Genomic DNA, 24,754 nt, shown 5'->3' on the forward strand with positions numbered 1-24,754 from the left:
CTAAAAGAAGTAACTCTTTGCCTTCTTGACTATTTTACCCTTACCAATTCCGTAAGGATTTTCTACACTATCACATCCTGAGAGAGAGTGAGCTGCTAACAGTTGGTGAACTATGTCCTTATGTTTCATAACTGTTACTCCTATGTCTATTACCATCCTGTTTGGTCTTGTTGTTTCCATAACAACATTTGCTTTCAAATTATAAAGATTATAAAAGTGAAGTAGTAAATGAAATACATCTGTATCATCACAAATCACTTTTAAATTTTTGTAGTTACAATCAAGTACTCTCTTTACAGCACACTGAACAATTAGTACATCAGCTTATTCATGTTCTGTTCGGAGGTCAATTCGTTCCATCACAACACTATTCTTAATTTCAAGAGGCACTGCATATTGAGCAATTATGGTGAGTGTTTGCAAGTTCTTCTCAGAAAACTGCCATTGTGCTACATATTTGCATATTATGTCTATAAGTTGAACTTTATTTTCGTACACTTGCAAAACAACATGTGGTGGGAGTTGTGCCATCAAATTGAGGCGATACTTTCTGGACTCACTTTCTGATGCTCTTTTGGACCTCGTCATACTTTTAATGCTGCCTTTGACATATCGGCCAAATATGAGACAAACTCTTGGGTGCCTAAATGCTTCTCCAGATACTCAGAAAATTTAACAACATAACCTTTAACTGTTCCATTTACTGGCCATGAAACTATCCACAATATAGCACCTACCTGAAAAGAGAATCATTACTGTCTGTGAGCAAATATCACCAACTACACCGTGTATGCTTCGCAGATTTCACAAGCACTGGATCTCACCGTTAAGGATATGCATAGAACAGAACGGTGGGCATGCTGAACATGTCATGCGATTGTAATTGTCTCCTGTGTGTTAGCTCTCTCTTTTCCTGGTTATTAAAGAATATATAATGTGAGATGTTACAAAACTTGTTTTTTTACTTTATCATTCAATTCGAAACTTCGCACAGTATATTTCACAGCATTTCACATATAACATATCCTAAATCTATTCACAACTTCAAAACTGTTATAGGGTTTGGAAAAATAACCTTACCGTTGGGTTTCTCTTCGAACGAAAGTGTTGTTTAACATGTCAAATAAGCATATTGCCATTTAAAATAACCAAGTTGATTCCAAGATGGTGGTCAGCAACATGGGGGAGGACAACCTTAAACACGTCATAATGTTTTCCCTCGCACCTCCATTGATCCCAATTGACTTCGAATCGACTGCATTTACAGTTTCTCAAATATTTAGCCCAGTCCAGATATTATATTTCACTTAACAAAATACGTATTACCTTTCAATTAGTTCGGACATTTGTACATTTTCCAATATGGCGAACGAAGAAGTTGTGGGACTTAGTATTACATTTAAATAATCTTTATCAACATCTATGTCAAATTTTAACTTGTTAATAATTACTTCCTAACAAGAGACATGTTTCGGTTCGAACGCGAGGATCAATATAAAACTTGGTAGACATATACAGGACTAAGTACTGACCACTGCAGGGGGAGTCATTCCCGTGTAAAATTCGTTTTCCGCCGACAGCGCCACCTATCCTTGGAAACACTAGCAGTTAGATTCCGCGTTCTAGGCGCTGAGTGAAGATCAGTCAGGTGCGTCAGTGTGTGGTAGTAAGCTCCAATTAGTGTTAGGTGTGGTAGTCAGTGTGGAAATGTGGGGTGGGCTGTTAGCATTAACTTCTTTGCTGTAGTTGATCTCTGAAAAAAGCAAACTAAGGCGCAAATTTAAGGATCAGACGTCAGTTGGAGTGAAAGATGAGTAATTTAGGACATTTTTGTGCAATGTAATTATCAGTGAGTACGAAAATGAATTAGAAATGATACACAAATCGACACTCTACAGATATTATTAAGAAAATGGTACGGCACAGGAAGACATCAATGATAACAGTTCAGAACGGGAACAAGACAATATTCCAGAGCGGGAACAAGACAGTAGTCAAAGCGAATACGACGTATCTCCAGACATAAACTGAAAAGTAAGATTTTATTTTTTTAAATTTTATTTTATTTTTTCAGTTTACGGAAGAGGAAGTCAGGAGTATCTACAAAGATTATCATGAAGGAGGATATAACTCGTATAGGAAGCTTCTGGAACGACATAAGAAACTTATTTCGTTAAGTAACTGCAAACTTATTTCGGATTATGGATACGCGCTGTCTACGAACTTTGCTTCATTCAAAGGGCTTCGGAAAATGAAACCAAACAGTGAAATGTGAAGTCATCAGAGAGCATGAAGTATCAGTAAATTATTGGCATTTACAGTGCTGGGCTTTCCAAGCGGCAAAAGAAGGTGGCTTATCGGAGTTCAAAGTGTCGCCGATTTTCATTGAAAATCTTTAGAAACAAGCAGGAATTATTTCAGGAACGATTCATAATACAGTGAAACCTGTCAACTTGGCCACCTCTCTAAGTTGGCCACCTGCTTATCTTGGCCTAGTTCGTGTTGAACCTGCATTTTCCCATAAGACATTCGTTACTTACTACTCTATAAGTTGGCCACCTGTCTATCTTGGAAGTTGGCCACACTGAAGCAATGTTTACCCTATGATGATAATGACAAATTTACCTGCGTATCTTGGCCACGAAAAATACAATTTTGTTATTTTTCTTAACTCTTTCGAATTCCCATATGAGAGGCAGATGTTCTGTATTTGTGACTGGACAGAAAGAAGCATAGATTCGCACGATTTGTTCTTGGAGGTCAATGGCCAGAACACTACCCTCATAAAAGGGTGGTGAAGGAAGATGTGACTAAGAAAAAGCACGTACAGGAATTCAGGAAATGGTCGTACCTACTTGTTTACCCTCTCTGTTTTGGTAAAACCATTAGCTATATCGGCTCCTTTCATCAGTGGGAAACTTTAGTAATTCCGGAAAATTCTCAAGGTTAGAGCTCAATTGTCATTTATTGGCACCTGACTGGGTGTCAAAAGGTAGCGGAGGTTTTGAGATATGAATTCCCTCAAGATTTTCGCAAAACATCTTTTGCTCCGAGGGAAACTCTTCTATTAGTTCATTAACAAGAGGTAGTTAACTACAATATTAGAATGTGCATATCTGCCAAAAAGAATACAGCAAATATGTCTAGAATGAACCACCATTCAGTAACAACTGAAAAGAAGTCATATAAATTGCATATGAATTTCTCAATTTATAACTTAGCTTTTCTTGTTTTCAATCTGAATAACTCAGTGTGCTATAATATCAATTTTAATAAACTGCGTACATACACTTCTATTTCATGGTTGTTTGTGTTATTGTGTTTTCAATCAGAATAATCCAATGCACCAGACTAGTTTTCAGGAAGAGAAAGGTATGCATATATATTAAACTACTATCAAGAGCGCCGATCCTGGGAAACCGAGGGGGCCTGGACCTTTTCCCCCCAAAGCTCATGTGGCCCCTATTTTATTTATGAGTATACAATATTTGGTATAATTTGAATGCAATTTGTCCTAAAATCTTCATATATATATATATCAGTACCTTCTGCATCTGAATGCCCCCCTCCCAAATTTACAGAGAAATCGGCGCTCTTGCATACTATAGTAATATTTTCTAGTACTGTATATTTTTATGATTACTCTATATACATTATTTATAAGTAGCTGTCGTGCCACTGCTTATTAAAATTTTACAATCAAGTAATACTAGAAATCCTATTCTAAAAATACACAAATCACACTTATTTTCTGTAAGTTGGCCACCTGTCTAAGTTGGCCACTTTTCGATGGAACCTATGGTGGCCAACATAGACAGGTTTCACTGTATCTGTAGAGTGTCGATGTGTGTATCATTTCTAATTCATTTTCGTACTCACTGATAATTACATTGCACAAAAATGTCGCGCAAATGACTCATCTTTCACTCCAACTGACTTTACTAAATTTGCGCCTTAGTTTGCCTTTTAACAGTTCAACTACACAAAGGCGGTTAATGCCAACAGAACCGTCCCATTTTTTCACATTGACTACCACACCTAACACTAATTGAAGCTTACTACCACACACTGACGCACCTGACTGATCTTCACTCAGCGCCTAGAACGCGGAATCTAACTGCTAGTGTTTCGAAGGATAGGTGGCGCTGTCGCGAGGAAAACGAATTTTACACGGGAATGACTCCCCCTACAGTGGTCAGTACTTTGTCTTGTATATGTCTTCCAAGATTTATGTCGATCCTCGCGTTCGAACCGAAACATGTCCCTTGTAAGTTTAATACAATTTTAAATCAGTTTGACGGTAGTTTTCGGAATTTTAGAATTTAGAGCTAAATATTTCTAAAAGTATGTATTTCATGAAAAATTGTTTCTCTCTAAAAAAATATTGTGTTATCTATGATCTATAAAATGACACTAAGTTTATCTCTTTATGTTCAACTATAACGAAGATATTACAATTTTTTTGGGGGGGGTATTGTTCATTTGACACTTCCAGCGGCCTTTTTCCAATATGGCGGCGAAGGTCTCCTGGGATTTCAGGGGACTTTTAGTATGTTGCTTAGAACATCATTTCCAACATCTGTATCAATTTTCAGCTTGTTACTAATTTGTTCCTTACTGTTTGCTAATTTGACTGCAGCAGCAAGCATTTGATTTATCAATAATAATAATAATAATAATAATAATAATAATAATAATAATAATAATAATAATAATAATAATAATAATAATAATAATAATAATAATAATTATTATTATTATTATTATTATTTTCAGACAGAAACAATATTATTGGATATTTAATATGCCAGGAAACTAAATTGTCTAACAAAATTCAGAATTTTTATATTACATATTACAAGGCGGGGTTTATCCTGGATTTGAGTTGCACTGAAAAGCACATGCATTTTTTAACTGTTCTCATTGCTTCTGTGTGATTCGAGGAGGAAAAAATGAAATATTTGAGTTTTACGTCCCACGGTTATGCTAAAGGAGACGGTGATGATGAGTGATGAATGAAATGGTGGAATGAAGAAAGTGGGAGGAAGCGGGAGAACCCCGAGAAAACCCACGCACACGGTGTTTGTCCACCACAAAGCTCACTTGACGGGGGCTGGGATCGAACCCGGGACCCCAAGCGCCAGAGTTGAACGCTCTACCACTGAGCCACCGCTGCCCCGTGTGATTCGAAGGGTGGCGGCAAATAACCAAATAACGAATACGTACTCATGCAATGTCAAATGTTATATGGCACCTTTTTTTCTATGAGCCACTAATACATACAAAAACTTTACGTTTCCAAATGAAACTATATAAATTAAGAGTTCACTTCAAAAAAGTGGGGCAACTGCCCCCTCTTGCCCCCCATTTGACACCCTTGAGATTCAGATAATCCTGCTGTTTTGCTTGATTTGTGTTGACTTCATGAAATATCTTGCTTCCTTGCTGGTCTAATGGCTAGTGTATGAGCCTTTGGTACACGAGGTTCAGGGTTCGATTCCCGGTTTGAGAGCATCGAACACACTACAGTAGCTTAGATCTCACTTTTAAAACTGTAAGTCTTGTTCTATATACGCTAACTGCTATATATTACTGCTTAGAGGTGTTCTACAACTCTCAAAGTTTTATTAAGTTCTGACAGTTGAGTAGTGTTCTTATTATTCTGATCATTGTAATTAATGGATGACATGCTTTTTGTATACTTGCAGATTATGTTGTGAGCAACAATGATGACAATACAGAAGAAGTTCCAACGTGTATGGTAGTACGCTGAGTCTCGTAAATCACCAGTAACTGCAGCGACAATTCCGCTAGAAGCGACAATTCCACAAGATGGACGAAATCTGGCATCAAAACAATCTATACTTACTGTTAGATGGACTGGGAAGTTTTTAGAGACAGGTAGCATAATGGGCTTGCTTCGGAGTGGACGACCAGGTATGACTCAAGAAGTGATAGACAACGTACAAGCGGCATTTTAGCGCAGCTCTCAGAAATCGGTCAGTCGTGCTTCACGCGAATTGCATGTCCCGAGATCAACAATTCATAAGGTCCTCCACAAGGGTTACAGCTGCATCCCTACAAAGTGCAAATTATGCAAGCTTTTGAGCCAACTAATCTTCATCAGTGGGCTGACTTTGCTGCTCGCATTCTGGCCTTAATTAACGAAAACAATCATCACCTGCAACTGGTCATGTTCTCAGACGAAGCCACGTTCCATGTGTCGATATGTTAACCGACTAGCCCAAAACTAAACGTTTGGTGTGCTCTAATGCATGATCAGGTAATTGGTCCATTTTTCTTTGCTGAGGGCACGGTTACAGGGCCTATTTACTATTACATGATTCATGAGTACCTACTCCCTCAGGGTTGAAACTGCAGTCACATATAATCTTCCAGCACGATGGAGTGCCTCCTCATTGGTCTCTAGATGTGAGGGACCTTTTGGATAGACATTTCCCTGGGAGATGGATTGGCCACAATGGACCAATCTCCTGGCCACCGAGCTCCCCTGATATCGCCCCTTGGATTTTTTCTTTGGGGATACGTCAAGGATCGTGTTTACGAAACCCCTGTTCCAGATGTTGCCACACTTCGTGCTCGAATGGCCAACGTTATCCAACAGATTGATGCTGATACGCTGCAGCGTGTATGAATGGATACTGAATATTGTCTCGACGTCCTGAGGGCAACTAACTGAGCGCGAGCAGAAGTGTTGTAATTATGAATAAAACTTGGATAGTTGTAGAACACGCTGCAAAAGCCGCATGTCTTTATGTTATAGTTTACGAACTATATTTTACTCTAACGGTTCCATTACTTTGTGGACACCCTGTAGATGTAAATACAAAGCCAAGAATCATGAACTGTCTTGACATAGCTATGCAAGAACATAAGGACAAAGTGCCTATAATTAAAGGCAAGTCTTGAACTTTCGTAAAATTTGCTGCATTGCATGTTACATGTATACTGTTAAAACTTCCCGCTAATAATAATAATAATAATAATAATAATAATAATAATAATAATAATAATAATAATAATAATAATAATAATAATAATAATAATAATAATAATAATAATAATAATTTAAAGACAAGAAAGAATATCAAAATGTAAAAAATAAACTAGATGCTATCTACAAAATGATGTTATATGAACTAATGAATGTTTTCAAGACATATCGTGCTATTTGAGTGCCCAGTTCTTACACACTATAAACTGCACACCTAACAAGGAAACATCTTATATTGATACTAGCATTGCCCAATCAAACAATGTGCAATCAATGTGAAGAAAAGTCAGAAACCCAAAGTTTTACGGGCCGACACCCAAAAACACAGGAGATACAGAGGAAAGAAGAATCCATAGTCATGTGAAGATAGCAATGCAAAAGATACACTGACATAGTAAGAAATGAAATGAAATCTTTGAGTTTTACGTCCCACGGTTATGCCGGTTAGGCTAAAGGAGACGGTGATAATGAGATATGAGTGAAAGTGGTGGAATGAAGAAAGTGGGAGGAAACGGGAGAACCCCGAGAAAACCCACGAGCACGGTGTTTGTCCACCACAAAATTCACTTGGCGGGGGCTGGGATCGAACGCGGGACCCCAAGCACCAGAGGTGAACGCTCTACCACTGAGCCACCGCACCCCCCTTGACATAGTAAGAACTTCAAATTGATTAAAGTAATCAAAATGACATTTACACAACAGTATAGGAAGCAAACATTATACCCATAACCATGCTCAACAACATCATATGTAATGCAGTATTGCCAACTGAGCACAAAATGAAGTTTTGTTAAATGTCACGGAACACAAATTATAACATCTAAAAAATCTAATTATGAGTAAAACCATACCTGTGAAGTCTTAATGTACAGTGTTGCCAACGTTTGAAGATATGCCTATATGATTTCCTACATGAATCCTGGATGTAGAAGAGAACATATAGTACACGATTCGAACTAGTTAAAACCAAAATATGATACCACCATATAATCACTGAAGTACAAAAATAAGGGACGAAACACAGTGTCCATTCATTTTTGTCAAAGGAAAATGTCAGAATAGCACCAAAACACAGCACATAAGCTGAAATGATCCATGCCCTTGGATGACCAAGTGGTCCGCAGGCTCGTTGCTGGTGAACATGTTCGATTTCAGATTGGAGCGTTCTGCAACATAGTAGTAGTTAGAATCCTACATTAAGTTAGATGCAGGGCCCGATCTAGGGGGGTCAATTCGGGGCATTTGCCCAGGGATTCAGCTGGTTGAGAGTATGTAGGGACACCATTTCGATGCATAATTGGGAGGAAGGGAGGCAGAGACACGTCTTTACCCCGGGCGAATTTCGTAGATCGGCCCTGGCGATGTGTCTTGCATGACCTTAGCTCGTTTAGAACGTGAACAGTAGGAATTCATATAGGCATATACTCAAATGTTGGCAACACTGTACATCAAGACTTCACAGGTATGGTTCTACTCATGATTAGATTTTCTACATGTTATAATTTGTGTTTCGTGCCATTTAACAAAACTTCATTTTGTGCTCAGTTGGCAACACTGCATTACATATGATGTTATTGAGCATGTCTGTGGGTACAATATTTGCTTCCTATACTGTTGTGTAGATGTCATTTTGATTACTTTAATCATTTTGAAGTTCTTTCTGTGTCAATGTATCTTTCGCATTGCTATCTTCACATAATTCTAGATCCTTCTTTTTTCTGTATCTCCTGTGTTTCTTGGTGTCGGCCCGTAAAACTTTGAATTTCTCACTTTTCTTCACTCCTCTATCGATTGCGCATTGTTTGATTGGGCGATTCTACTATCAATATAAGATGTTCCCTTGTAAATATCTGGTCTATAAGAAAAGGTGCGACAAAGTTTTCTTTCGTAGATGCTATCTTTCTACATTTTCTATATTGTTCATTGTCTTTAAGTTAGTTATTTACTATTTTTTTTTAAAAAAAATAGGATGAGTTTAACTTAGAGTCGTAACATATAGCAGAGAAAATATGGAAAGCAGTATATCTGTCAACTTAAGTATATGAGAGAACAGACATTTCGAGTTTCGAGTCTAATTAGATTGAAATTGATGGCGAATTCGTAGAAAGATATTATTATTTTATGAAGCTACCGATCCAGAACCAAGCTCCTGAAAATTATACAAGGAACATTAAAAAAAAAAAGTGGTATTTTTTAAAAGGTAAGAAAATGATAAAAGAAATTTATTGTGATTGATTCATAAGTACACACCTTGTCTATTTTTCGACATAGTCATCATGAACTTCCAGATATTTCTGGTAGCGTTGCAAAGCTTCCATATACTCTTTGTTTAAAAATCTGCCCCCTGTGATTGCAGACATTCCAGAACTGATTTCTTGAGCACCTGACTGTCGTTGAAACACTTCGATGTGAACAACTTTTTCAGGTGAAGAAAAGACAAATAAATCGCTGGAGGTCGGGACTGTAAGGCAGATGATTGAATAGTTTCCATCGAAATATTTGAATTGTCTCAACAGTACGAGCAACTGTGTGCGGGCGGGCGTTGTCATAGATCAGAACAATTCCAGAGCATAGCATTCATTTCTTCTGATTTTAGATGGCACGTCACAGATTGTTCCGAGTTTGGCAATATACATCTGCTGTAATTGTTCGTCCTGGTTGAAAGAATACCTCAAGAATCACATCCTTTTGGTCCCAAAACAAGATTGCCATGATTTTGTGAATTGACGGTGTTCGTATGAATTTCTTCGTTTTAGGAGAATCAGACTGCCGCCACTGCATTGACTGCTGCTTTGACTCATCAGTGGCATACGATATGCAGGTATCATCCATCACTATGTAAGAAATGAGGCCATCCCCATTATCCCTTCAGCAGGCCAGAAAATCACGTGCAGCTATCATTCTTTGCTCTTTGTGAGCGTCTGTCAGCATTTTTGGGACCCACTTCGCAGACAGTTTGTGATAACTCAGCTTGTCACTGACAACTCGATATACTGTTTTCGCAGACATTTCTGGAAACTCTTTTGCAAAATCAGTTATTTGATCTGACGATTGGATCGCACTTTCTCATTAACGCTTTCCATCGCATCGTTAGTCTGAACAGTAAGCCTTCCAACACGCTCATTGTCATGAACACTTGAACGCCTTTCCCGAAATTTTCTGTACCATTGCCCAACCTTCCCTTTATTCATTACTGTCGGTCAGTAAATTGCACATAATTCCTGATTAATGTAAGCTGTATTATATCCTTTGGCGTCAAAAAAATGCCCTAATTGAGAATTGTCTCTGTGCATTGACTATAATATCAACGGAGGAAAAAAAAACTGTAAACAATAGAGCAATGTTACATTACAGTACATTATTTAACGCTAGACTTCAAGTAGCTTTAGACAAGTTTACTGCCCAGAAGAAAAGGAAAGTTTTCATATACAAATAGGCTGAAGTTTATTGTGAATATGCACTCTTTATTATGAATAAGTAGGCCCTATACCTCGTTACCTACATTGATTATAATATTTAGCTTATTTAGAAAATTGGAAGTACTAACGGTGCCAAATATATATATATATATATATATATATATATATAGATATATAGATAGATATAGATATATATGGTGTGAGATTCCACTGTAATGAACAACTGTTCGAAATACTGAATAAGTAGTTTCTTTGATTAACATCTTTTCATATTGTTTTCTGTTCAAAAATATATATCCGAAGCAAAAGACAAACAAACAAAAAGGAAATAATTTTTTTAGTTTAATGTTCTACGGATATACCTTTTAGCCTAAAGGAGATAGATAACTAAGGGAAGTAACTGATTGTGAAATTAATTGTTTTGTGCTCTTCCTCCGAGAATCCGAGATGGACCACATGCACATTAGAGACAAAACGATGATTTCTATCGCTAACGACGATTTGCTATAACATACTACAGGGGTGTAGCCAGCAGGTTTGTGTAGGGGGACCCGTCGTTTTTGAAGGGGGGCCAGCTACAATGTACAAAGCCAAAAAATGTGTTGCTGCTAGTGTTTTTGAGGCCTGAAAGAAAGAAAAATTTTGATTTCCTTCTGGAAAACTAAAAACACTATTTTAGCTTCTTCTTCTTCTTCTTCTTCCTCTTCTTCTTCTTCTTCCTCCTCCTCTTCTTCTTCTTCTTCTTCTTCTTCTTCTTCTTCTTCTTATTATTATTATTATTATTATTATTATTATTATTATTATTATTATTATTATTATTATTATTATTATTATTATTATTATTATTATTTGGTCTAGGAATTAATTCGTGCGGTTGGTACGCACACATTGAAGCTGTAGTACAAACACAAAATACATAAATACCTTAAGAAAAATATTGTCCATCGCTAGCCACCACTTTCGCCCATCTGTCAGGCAATGTACAGATTCCGTGGCGAAAGAAGTCCTCATCCTTGGAAGCGATCCAGTCAGAGACCCATGTTTCGATATCTTCTGAAGAAGTAAACCGCTGTCCAATCAAATCGTTGTTCATGCAATCGAACAAGTAGTAGTCCGAAGGAGCAACGTCTGGTGAATACGGCGGGTGGGGTAAAACTTCCCATCCGACATTTTCTAAATAGGTTTTGACCGGTTTTGCGACATGTGGGCGAGCGTTATCATGTTGAACAATAAGTTTATCATGTCTGTTCTCCCATTCTGGTCGTGTTCTGGCCAGAGCTTGCTTCAAACGCATTAATTGTCGTCGATAACGTTCTCCATTCATAGTTTCACCCGGTTGCAGCAGCTCATAGTACACCACACCTTTCATATCCCACCATATGCACAGCATAACCTTTGCACAGTGAATATCTCGTTTTGGTTGTGATGGACCTGGTTCACTTGGTTTCACCCAGGCCTTTTTTCGTTTAGGGTTCTCGTAATGGATCCACTTCTCATCACCCGTAATAATTCGATGCAGAAACCCCTTTCTGCTCTGTCGTTGAAGCAGCAATTCGCAAATGGTTTTTCGTCTTTCAACGTCTCTGTCTTTCAATTCATGTGGAACCCAATGTGACATCTTTTGAATCATTCCCATGGCTTTCAAGCGTTTGGAGACTGTTGTTTGATCAACGCCTAATGCTGCTGCAAGTTGTTCCTGCGTTTGACACGAATCCTGCTCGAGCAATGCTGTCAATTCTTCGTCTTGAAATTTTTTTGGCTGTCCAGCTCGCTCTTGGTCTGCCAAGCCGAAATCACCACTTCTAAACCGTGCAAACCACTTCTGACACGTTCGCTCAGCTAGAGCATGGTCACCATACACTTCCACCAAAACACGATGATTTTCAGTCGCACTTTTCTGCATGTTAAAGTAATGCAGCAGGACACCCCGCAAAAACACTTTATCAGGCACAAATTGCGCCATGTTCACTTAACTACAAACTGGTGTTGTTGACGCTTTAATCCACTGCCCTATACTACGAACGATACGCGATGACAGGGGTTTGCAACACATGTGTGGATACACGGAACTGTGGGACGCTCTGTTCGTTGCGCCATCTCTTGTCCACCCGCACGAATTAATTCCTAGACCAAATATTATTATTATTATTATTATTATTATTATTATTATTATTATTATTATTATTATTATTATTATTATTATTATTATTATTATTATTATTATCCATAAATTATATTCAAGATAGTTTTTATTATGCTTAATCAAGAACTACTGTCCGGGACCAAACGCTATACTTTTGTGCGTAACTATAAAGATAACCAAGAAAGTTCTGTCCCTTTCCTTGGAGGTCTGTGTTCAATTGGACCTCACACCGTGAGTTGAATGTGAGTGGACATAAGGCGAACTTCAGTTGTTGGTGTGGGTACATCCAACATACTACCTGGTTGTGGCAATTCAGACACACCGTGAACTTGCGTAAAGACAGAGGGAACATGGGACATCCACAGAGCGTCATAAGAGCTTGTGTGCTGAACGAGTTCAAATGGAGGTCAAACGCCGCTGTAGCGGGACAGAAGATATGCCAGGCCTTTGGTGAGGGTGTCATGACGACGCGGACATTGCAGCGATGGTTTAACAAGTTTAAGGACGATGACGAAACTCCCGAAAACACCACGTGCCAGAATACCAACACATGTACAAAGAGGAACTGGGACTACAATTCAGTGTGTGGAGAAACCATTCTGCAGCACATCCATCAACTTGTGAAGCACTACAAGTTGGGTCGATGGGTCTCACATATTTTGACTTTGGGCCAGAAGGAAACGCGGCAGTCGCCTGTGTTTATTTACTGTTTCGGAGCCATTTCTGGACAGGACGTTGACACGTGATAAAAAGTGTGTCCTATACGAAGCTCCACGGCGCCGTCAATATTGGTTAGCATCCCATGAACTGATTTCAAAATAGCCGAAACCAACACTGTACCAGAAGAAGGTCCTTCTGTGTGTTTGGTGCATCGTGCATCGGGAACTGCTACCAGCTGGTCAGAGTATCAATGCAAGTGTGTAGTGTCAGCAGCTGAGCTGTGCTCAACAAAAATTTAAAACTCTGGAGCCATCACTTCTGAATTGCAAATATGTCCTCGTTTACGGGACAACGCTAAGTCCCACGTGGCTAGGATGACTCAGGACACCATTTTCCGCCTTGGATGGGAAACAATATTGCAACCACTATATTCCCCGGGTATTGCACCGTCCGATTATCACCTGTTCCATTCTTTGGACAATCACCTTAGAGGACGCCAGTTCAAATCACTAGTGAAAGTCCAAAATGCACCTGATGCTTTCTTCGTTTCACGGCCCACCAAGTTCTACCGCGATGGATTCCATGGCCTTCCAGAACGTTTCAGAAGGTCGTCGATGCTGATGGGGACTATTTTTGATCTTCCAGGTTAGGTGACATATCGATGTTCGAAGGTGGTGGGTGAAAAAGCAACAAAACTTTTCTTGGTTACCTTTTTATTTAAACCTATCTACATAACATTGATTTTCTTTGAAATTTCACTTAATTTCTTTATGGTTTCCTGACAAAAATATTTATTTATTATTCGTGACTAAAAAAGCATAATTATTTTATTACACTGAGTAGAAATGAAAGAGAGAGCGAATGAAATCCAAATTCAATAAAAGCATTGTTTCTCACCAAATTTTCCATCCTCTGTCTTTTAAAACACTTGTTAAAGCATATAAAAATATACTGTACTTACAAATCAGTTTAGTATCTTTGTTTTATGGCTGTATTTGTAGTACCTTGTTAAAACGTTTGTCTTCAAACTGTCAAATATAAATCGCAGTAAATTGTGTAATCTGCTGTCACAAAAAAGTATCCTATTTTTCGATCGGTATAAGGAAAAGATACTATACTATTTTTCGATCGGTATGGAAAAACATTATTTCTCCATACTATTTTTTCGTAAATTATTAATTGTCAATAAACTTTGTTACTTTTAAATGAATGAAGCGAGATAATTTTTCTATGACGTTATAAAAGCTGGTCATTTGGGGGGGGGGCAGGAAACCACTTGGGGGCGCCTGGCCCCAATGGCCCCCTCTTGGCTACACCCCTGAAATTACATGATTTAATCTCCTATATTACGTAATTGTGACGTATTTAGTTTTTTTTGCATCCATACATGATACATGAAATCTAAATGCTCTTTGCAATAAAATGCAGTTTCCTTACTTTAAAACAAAATATTTTCTAGTAGACAGAGTTCGAACCCATGCTAAAATAAGCATCATCTCAGCAGGGCGAGATTAAGGAAGGCCTTAGGGGAGTTATAGCTCCAGGCCTCCAGGTGGAGAGGGGTCTCCATTCTGATCAATATCTCAACTGCCTAACTAAAAAGAATCATGAAAATACGATCGCCATCACAAAATAAAATATGACCAAAAATGTGAAACATATTCCCTTAACTTTTCTACTGTACTTTCACAGAAATGCATTAGGTGAAATCAGCAGGGGCCACGGGTTAACCCAGCCCTGTTTCTCAGAGTTTCGTGACCCTAATCATCAAACAATGAAAGTATGACTTCAGAAGTACTTCATCTGTGTTTATTTAGCTTACTTGGTGATTCGGTTCCCTACAGGATTCAATCACCCCGTATCTTTTTTTTTTTTTTTTTATTTATCTCTATATCATCCATATATGAACGGCTGGGAGAAACACATTCGTAAGCGCCATTTTCTAGCTTTTGAGAAGACTTAAAAAAATGTTCAACATTCCTATGCAATGTAGTAACATACTAAACACTTTTCTTTCCGTATAAGGTATAATTCTGTTTTAAAATTACCTACGTATTATTCTGTGGTTCGATTTTATCCTATTCTACATACATAATAACTCAATTTCACCGGAAGTGGCACTTGCCACTATGTTCCTCCCAGGAGCTCATTATACTATATCTATATCTATATCTATCTATCTATCTATCTATCTATCTATCTATCTATCTATCTATCTATCTATCTATATATATATATATATATATATAGGGTGTTAATGAACTATACCGACAAACTGTAAGAGGTGATTCCTTACATCAAAATAAAAGAAAAAGTTCATGTGGGCCTGTGGGGAAAAGTACATTATTTCGGAGCTAGGGCTGTCCCAAAATCGCAAAAAAAGTCAAATTTCAAGAGGTCCTATTTCAAATTCGGGAGATTGTGGATGGTGGTCCTTATCAGCGTAAAGGAAGTCACCCATACGCAATCCAAAAATGCATATTTCATTAATGTTCAATATGTGTACAGAGTATTCTCTACAAGGTGAAATTCCCAGAAATGCAACCAACCGAATTTCGATATATGCTCAGACTTTATGATTGGTCCAAAGTACGAAAACAATAAGCCTTGATAACAGTGAACACGGAATCCTTTGGCGAAGTGTCGGAAGCATTAAGGATCGTTGGCAGTACGGTCTTTTGTACTCGGGAAAACGCACGCTTCGATGTTTTCTTTCACGCATATAAGTGAAGAAAACGTGAAATATACCGTGACGAAATACATAGCATCACACGTTATTCCGAACACAAAATACATGGAGCTGCCAGTTGCTATCACTTCCGACTTCCATCCAAAGCACTGTTTATCCATTATTGTCAAGGCTCCCTCTCGCCTGCTTTGGACCCACCTTAAAATCAGGGCATATCTGAAAACTCTGTTGAGAGCATATCTGAGAATTACACCCTGTAGGGAATACCCTGAAAATTGATGAATGCACTTTTGGGTTGTGTATGCTTGGCTTCCTTTACCCTGATAAGTACCACCATCCACAGTTTCTGGAATTGGAAATAGGTCGGTATAGTTCATTACCACCCTGTATATACACGTATACAGTATAGATCACCCTGTATACATATGATTCCTGACCCCAAGATAAGACGTAAAGTATAGACCAACCTGGGTGCACAAATGTTTCGTTTCGGAGTTATAGGCTACCAAAAACATGAAAAAATGAACTTTAAGGTCCATAACTCCAATACTATGGGACTTACTGTAGAGAGGTCAAGACTGTATTTAGACTCTAGAAACTAGTGTGTGCCCTATTCAAATAAATACCCATGTTTCAGAATCCTGCGTTACGTCCACAACAATTTTTATAGAGGTAGTTGTTGAGGACTTCAATTGATATGCCCGTAGTCAAACTGCCTCCATAAAAATTGTTGCGTGAGTACCTTAGGATTCTGAAACATATAGTTTTAGATAGCGTACATATTAGTTCCTAAGTGAAGTCTTAACCCGACTACGGTAGGTCCCATGGTTTTGGAGCTATGGACCTTTAAAGTTCACTTTTTCATGTTTTCGGCAGCCTAAAACTTCGAAAGGAAGCATTTGTGCACCCGAGTTGGTCTATACTTTTCGTCTTTGGTGTCAAGAATCACCTTCCAAACGTTGTCGGTGTTGTTTTAAAACACCTTGTATATATATATATATAATATTTCGTGTAATCATCTATTATGATTGTTTTGTGTATGCCAATTATATATTTACTTGGCGGTCATGTACAGATGATCCATTTTTCTGTTATGACTACCATATTACTGTCTGTCAGAATGGAGAGAAAATGCATTTCCGTGTAAGCTCAGGTATGAGATACGTAAGGATGTAAGTTCAATTTTTTGAACGTAGTCTCTGGAAGATAGTTTAGGTTTATGTGAGCTGATGTGTTCCTCGCAGAAGCCTGGAATTTAGTCCAAGACCTAGATTTCTCTGAAAGTTTGCATTCTATGTAACTAATTTTGGTAAGTTTTACAAGAAATTACAAAAAGAAAATTGATTTTAAATAATTAAAAACAGAAGACGTAACACTTTAAAACCTACAATCTTGACACATTATTTTTGTTACTTACAGTATTATATAAGCGCAAAGTACAAAAGTAACTTGGGTACCTAGGATCGCTTCATTTCAGTTGAAGGACTTCTTAATATTACCTTTGGATAAGGCCTAGCCTTTTTGTTCTAAAAGAAAACTTAATTCTAGATCTGGAACATTTTTTTGTTTGTAATTCGTGACTCCTTATTTGTATTTAGCTTTAGTCGAAATACCCTTGTTCAAGACATTCTTGTAAGATGCCATCTGCTACAGCAACAGGACTGTGTCGTCGTTGTCTGCTGGATGCCGGCTCATGTCGGCATTCGGGGAAACGAACGCGCAGACACAGCTGCTAAGAACACCGCCTTGGCCGCCGTTACCTTGGAGCACAGTCTTCCTTGCTCCGATCCCTGTATCCAGTTTAATCTCGTGCTTCGCTCTCACTGGCAATCAGATTGGAACCAGGCCGCTGAAAATAAACTTCAAGTTGTGAAGCCACTTCTTGGAAACTGGCAGACCTCCTTGCAGCCTCATCCTCGAGATGAAGTGCTCCTGGCACGTTTGCGTATCGGCCACTCTCATCTGACGCATAGCTATTTGCTATGGAGATTACACCGTTGAAGAGTGTATTGTCCCGCTGAGATGTGCTGAATACTCCTATCTCAGAGAACGTTTTGGACTGCCTTGTCTACTCACCTGTGTCTTCGGGCATGATAGTGATGTTGTTAGCCGGGTACTTAAGTTCATTTCTCATTGTGGGGATGCTCAAGTTCTCTGAGCTATTTTAGTTTCTTGTGCTTGTTTTATTAATGCTAAAGTTTTATATTTTCTCTCAGTTTTTAGCGTTGTTTTCTATATATTGTTCTTGTTATATATATATATTATCTTATTTATTATTTTATCTTATACTTTTGCATTTGTTTTTTCTTTTCATTTAGCAGCACTTTTATTCATTTGAATGTAGCTAGCCTTCAGCTACAGTCAAGGTAGTTTAATTTTTTTAACAGTCCGGGGAATTTTTGATCATATTTTATATTATTAAAATTTGCCAAATAATTTTCGGTTTACGTATTAAATCCGTTTGTTTCGTGTCCAGATCAAAATTAAACTAGGGGCTTCAGAAAATATTTCGGAAATAATTTCTTTATTTATATATTATTTTTCATCGTAAATTTCTGTTCTATGGGCACCTCAATTGGATGATTATTGAAATTATACATTTTTATCTCAATATAAATCATAGGTCAGCAATTGGATAGAATTTTCTGAATTTATCCATCAATCCAATATTTGGTAGAAAATTTTAGACCCCCATCGTCCCTCTGAGATGCCCATATTCTGCTAAAATCTGGTTTGATCCAGTTTTCACCATTTTTTTTATTCGCTTTATATTTTCCGCCACGAAAATTTCCTTGCTGTGACTGGTAACTATATTCCACCTCACTATTCTGGCGCGCCTTTACCTCGTCCTTTGTGGTGTAATCGTCTTGGTACAGACTGCCTCAATACCTGCTCCCTGAAAATTTGGATATTTTGCAGAAAAAATCAACAATAAGCAGGTAATCTTAGATAAAATAGTTATATAAATAAGTTGGGAGCAAATGGAGCCCAGAACCATTGGATTTTGACCGAAAATACAAGCAGTAAAAATAAATATTGAAATTCCATATAAGAGACGCCATGTTTGCAGATAGAAGTGGTAGTGGACAGGTTTATCTGAGTGAAGTTTGTTGGTTTTGCATTCTCGTGATCACGTCGATCTAAATTTAGAAATTAGTGTTTTCATGTAAAATTCTTCCTTCACCTTCAAAATTCAGTTTAATTGCAGTAACCTGTCCAGGTGTAATTTTATATGTGTGTAGTATATCTGATTTTTTTCCTAACATGGCGGTAGACGTAGTTTCTGTAGTAGCTGAATTAAGTTTCAATATGTCGGAATAAACTTCTGCAGCGACTCCTATTTACTTTTAAATTGACAGCTTCCAACGCATCATGGGTTAAATAGCTTCGTAAAGGTTCCCTTCCCTTCAGGAAAGTGATCTTTCCTTTAATAATTTGATATGTTCCTCTGGGGCTATAAACAATAATCTCGTAACTAAAAGTATGGATTAGTTTGAATGCAAGGGCCACCTGGCCTTGACTAATTCCCTTCCCTCTTTTTTGTATCAGAGCCGATTGAAAGTGTGGAGATGTTAGTGATTTATTTAGTCTAGATATGTAGAATTCACATTTCTGTAGTGATATGTTTTAGTATGTGTAGTTTTGGTTCGTATGTGATGTAATTGGTATGTATTGATGTGTATGCGAGTGTTATTAACCTGTTTAAGGACATTGCATTGTTAATTTGTAACTATTAATCTCTTCTGGCCTAACATAATTAGTAAATTCGTTCATAATGCAAAACTATCGTCTCCTAATAGAGTACAAAGCACGTTTTTCCGGTACAAGTTTATTGTCAGCTTGTAGCGCCCTCTAATCGCCAATGAACAGTCATGCATCGCGAGCTGTTTGTTTTTCAACATAGTTAAGACAATTAGTAAAGTTAAAATTACTTATTTTTCTTCAATATTTGAAATTATATGGTAGCCACACTCTGTATGTGTAGTTAGATCGATAAAGTACCTTACTAGTTGCCTTATACTTTGAATATTATCCTTCTGTAGTGAAATAATTAACAAAATCAAACTTTACGTTCGTGTTTAAACACAAGTCAGTATACATGACGCTTTTTCCATCGTTAGATCATAAGTTTTAAAATTTTCATTTTCTTTCCTTTCTGTGTTGTCAGAATACAAGCACGTTTATCAAAAGTACAGAAAATAATATTGAAGTTTTCTTGTGTATATACAATCTTTAAGCTGTCAAGTTTGAATATGGGGTGGTTTGTATTGAAAGAATCGAATTTTGGTTCATGGGAGTTCTCATGCACCGGTCAGTGCGCGAGAAATTCTTTAGTGGCATGTAGATTTTAAAGTATAGAATACTTTGAACAGTCGGGTATAATTAAAGAATAGGGTGTTTAAAAATGAATCTATGATATAAAAAAGTGAATAAAGATTGACTAATAATAATATATAATGTATAATATAGTGAGTGTGATTAAATGATAGGACATCTTAATGTATATGAGCCCAGTATACTCTTTGCCACTTGTTGAGAATTGCTAAGGTAGTGATACTTTATATATGATTATGAATGTTTCGAGCACCGACCAATACATCGGAATTTAGTATGAGAACGAGTGTCGTGTAGAAAGGACCGACTATGTTTTCACTTCTTAGCTTGACGATCAACCGTAATCGTACGTATTAACTGTATACCTGGTCTGACGATGTGAGTGGCGTTTATGTAGCAAATGTTTTTGAATAGTTTAAAAGTAACTACAGAACAGTATAGCAGTTTCCACAATTGGTGCAGTTTAAGTATACGCGTCCAGCCTTATATTAGCGATAGTACTTTGTTACTTTGAGATTTTTTCTCCCACGTTACCTTACTAAGTTGAGTTCATCACTGTTCATGGAGGTGAAAGGATGGATAAGAGTAAACAGCATAGTAGATTTATTACAGTAAAATCTCATCATATCCGTACCAAAGTGTCGATGTTTCCCCTCACATACCTTCATTTTCCTTAGTTTTAAACTATGTAGTAATCGAAATTAATCGGCATCTGAAGATGTAGCGAATCTTGCGGACTGGGAGCGACTGGCAAAATTTGGCTTATATTAATTTGGCAGTATAAAATTATTTTATTTTATTTTTTCTAATTTTGGCCAACTCCAGTTAGGATTTTCTTTATTTTTCGGACTTCTACGCTATTTTTCATACCTTAAACTGAACTCTTCTCAATTTCTGAGGGATCGGATATTTTTCTATTACAAATTTCTAAATTGAGAGACCACACCAACCTTCCGGCTGGACCGGCCGTAATCTGCGCGAATTAGTACCGGAAACGGTTAATGGTCAATCATTCTATAGGTCTTATTCCTTGTGAGATGGTTGCCTAGAAGGCACGGGCTCGTACTTAGGTCCTCAGAGACCCTATTGGGTTACGCATTTAGTTGGCAACCTGTTTCGGCATACTGAAAAGCATATTGGCTCTGAAGTTGATAATTGTTGTATGTTTAAATTCGACCACTTTTCTTTGTAGTATTTAGTGTTCTATCTTATTTTCTCCTTCAGCGTGCCTCTGTTTTCTCTTCTATAGCCACTTTGCTATTCTCTTCTCTAAGAATTTTTCCTCCCCCGTTTTTTCAACTTGACAATTCTTAACCATTTAACATACCTTATTTGAACTTGAACATTCTATTGAGATATTGCGAGATACAATTCGTGAAGTTATTTATTCTCGCCAGATAAGAAGGGACCATTTCCATCACTGTTTGACCCGCTGTAGTTGTGATCAATCGCATAGTATACAATCTGTCTTTGCTTTCGTTTTCCTTTACTATTTTCTGATCGAAGTTTATGCCGTTGTAATATTCATCGTGTCCATTCTTGTTTCTATAAAGTTCCATAGAGATTAATTTTCGTGTAGATGTTTGGGCCCATAAGTGCATATTAAATTTTGAGGTTTTATCATCTGGATGGCAAACTGTCTAATATTTTTTTTGTATCGTAGTTCAGTTTACGTACCTGCCCAAAATCTTGAATGTTCATTAGTTTCGAAATCGTCAAGGATGCAAGCGTTTATGATATTTAGCGGTTATTCGTTCATCGTATAGTCGAATTTATTTTATTTTACTTGATGTAGTGTTTCAACCCCTAAAAATTATATTCAGCGGGGTAATTAATTTGAAATGGTAAAGTAATGATTAAATATATATTTAATTATAAAAGTGTAAAGAATATAAATGTGATATTGAAAGAAAACTATAATGTTGAAGTATTTTCATAAATGTGAATAAAGAGTCTTGTTGCATACCCCGAACGGTTGCGTTGGTCGCCATACTTTCATAAAATTCGACAAATTTTAAAGTGTAATTTTGGTATATAACGCCCTATGTTTAAACACTATCCTTGATCTTGTAATGTGATTAACTTGTATATGTGTATATTAACATCTCATATTATCGTACTAATTGCATGTTGCATGCAAACAAGGCAAGTTATCGTAACCCTAAGCTACCATCAAGTTTATCCTTAAGTCCCATACAGCTGTATCTCCATTACCCTGTCATATACAAACCTTCGAACCCAAATAGTGTTTGCATCTTAGTGATCGTGGTCTTGGTGCGAGAGTGAATAGAATATCTATAACATCCTACTGACTGTCCTTTGACAGTTGTAACGACAAACCCTCTACGAAGTTACGAAAATTTTAGTTTCTTTCAATTGTACTAATATAAGTACGAATGTGTGTGCAATCTAATATAATATGATGATAACCTAAGAAATATACTGCTAACTAAATAACAAACGAAGTGATGAAATAAGTAATTTAGTTACGTTTAAATCAATGACAGAAAATTTTGCTTTCTCAATTTATGAATTGGGAAAATGCATAAATAAGTAATTCTATAAACTGAATATGTGTTATTTACAAATGCACAGATATTATTTCATGTGTGTACCCAAATAAAGTCAAATTACGTGCATGGACGCCAAAAGGGTGCATTATGGACACGTAAAACAAACTGTTATCTGAAACGACGGGAAAACTCACTTGACTTTTTTTTAAACTTATGCGAGATTCGATTTGATGTGACTAATTTTTAATCTATATTTCATTTTTCTTCTGTAATTCCCTTTTAACATTAAATCTATATCGACATAATTTAACATTTCATGTATAATGATATACCTACGAGTACACTTATTCATATGTAATTAATATTTTCTTTGTGTTTACCTTTAATAGCTGTAATAAATGTTACCAAACTATGGCTATGTAATAGTCTCCTTTCAAGCAAATTTTAACCTACTTATCTGTATCAATACATTGTCCTGTATGCTTGTGTGTGTGAATGAGTGATAACTTTAGCTTTAAGTGGTAATCTTGATGTTGGTCTAGAATAATAACATTTCTTATGTATGTGTATGACTATAACATGTGTGTGTTGGTTCATGACCGAGGTCATGAAGAATAACTAATTCTAAATTAATCTGGAAGGCAAGCCGTAGCAACAGAATAAGCTGGGATAACGACAGTCTTTTCAAGAATTTCGGGAATTCCGATTGGTGGAAAATATGTGTATCATTCGATTTTTTTTCTTTCCTTGGCTAACTCAAATGTGTATTTGATCTCCACTATGGAAAATCAGTTACTGGATGAAAGTTGTCCTGAAATAACAGACAAACGATTAAATTAATACTTCTCATCACCTAGGCTGGGTCAGGGTAACTCCAAATTGTGCAGTTACCTGCATCCAGGTCGGCGTCGTATGAGAGAACATGTGTCTCATCAGGAACAATTCAGAATTGATTCTCCAATAATAAAATCCGGATATGAATCACCTTTTAATATTTATTTAAGCTTTCTTACTATATTTCTATAATTATCCACTACTTCATTTCTATTTTATTCTTCTTCTTCCTCTTTTATCTTCTGTATTAACCACAAACTATCCAATATTCCTTTCCTGCAACGTTTTCTTCCAATCTCTCCCTACCTCTAATATAATATATTTCTTTTGAAGACCTCCCTAACCCTCTTTCTTCCTTATGCCCATTTCTTCTTCTTCTCTCTCTTCTACCTCCTTCTTGAATTTCATATATCTCTTTCTCAGTCTTTCCTACCATTAAATAAAACTAAAGAAAATTCGTGGTGCGAGTTGTCGCTATAGGCGCGGTGAATAAATTCAATTAATTCTCTCTTCGGAAGTCAGATATTAAATAACTAATAATGACACATGAACAACAGAAAAATAAAAATTATTTTAGTTTATTTACCGAATTAACAAATCAAAGTTCAAGTTGGAGACAACTAGAAGGGTCACTTTACTTCCCATGAGCGACATCGCTTTAGAAAATGGCGACCGTGACAGGATCGTTATTATGGAAACGATTGTTTCCCTGGTAACGGATCTGAAATTATTTGTTGAATAAAAGAGTTCGAGCACATTTTAGTTGGTCATAAGAATGTGAAAGGTAAAAAGAGTTCTTTTATTGAGTAAATGGTTATTGTCGCTGGTTATTCAGTTGTTTCTGCTTTCCTTATGTAGTAAAAAAGAGAGACGGGAATTAGTCAGGGCCAGGTGGCCCTTGCACTCATGCTAACTCATATTCTCAGTTACGAGATTTTGTTTATAGCCCGAGATTTTGTTTGTTTATATCAAACTATTAAAGGAAAGATCACTTTCTTGAAGGGAAGGGAACATTTACGAAACTATTTAACCCATGATACGTTGGAAGCTGTCAATTTAAGAGTAAATAAGAGTCTCTTCAGAAGTTTATTCTCACATTTTGAAACTTAATTCAATTACTACAGAAACTACGTATACCGCCATGTT

The 24,754-nt window shown here is 37.0% G+C and overlaps 1 long non-coding RNA gene across 1 annotated transcript in view; it reads left to right on the forward strand.

Moving 5' to 3' along the window:
• Positions 1-24,754, forward strand: part of LOC145679833 (uncharacterized) — a 113,702-nt gene that overhangs the window by 39,316 nt on the left and 49,632 nt on the right. The window contains exon 2 of the long non-coding RNA XR_014130575.1: positions 5,709-5,937. This is a non-coding gene — a long non-coding RNA (uncharacterized LOC145679833). The remainder of the gene's footprint in view (positions 1-5,708; positions 5,938-24,754) is intronic.

This window comes from Thermobia domestica, chromosome 2, assembly GCF_964235325.1.
Source record: "Thermobia domestica chromosome 2, izTheDome1.hap1.1, whole genome shotgun sequence".
NCBI lineage: Eukaryota > Metazoa > Arthropoda > Insecta > Zygentoma > Lepismatidae > Thermobia > Thermobia domestica.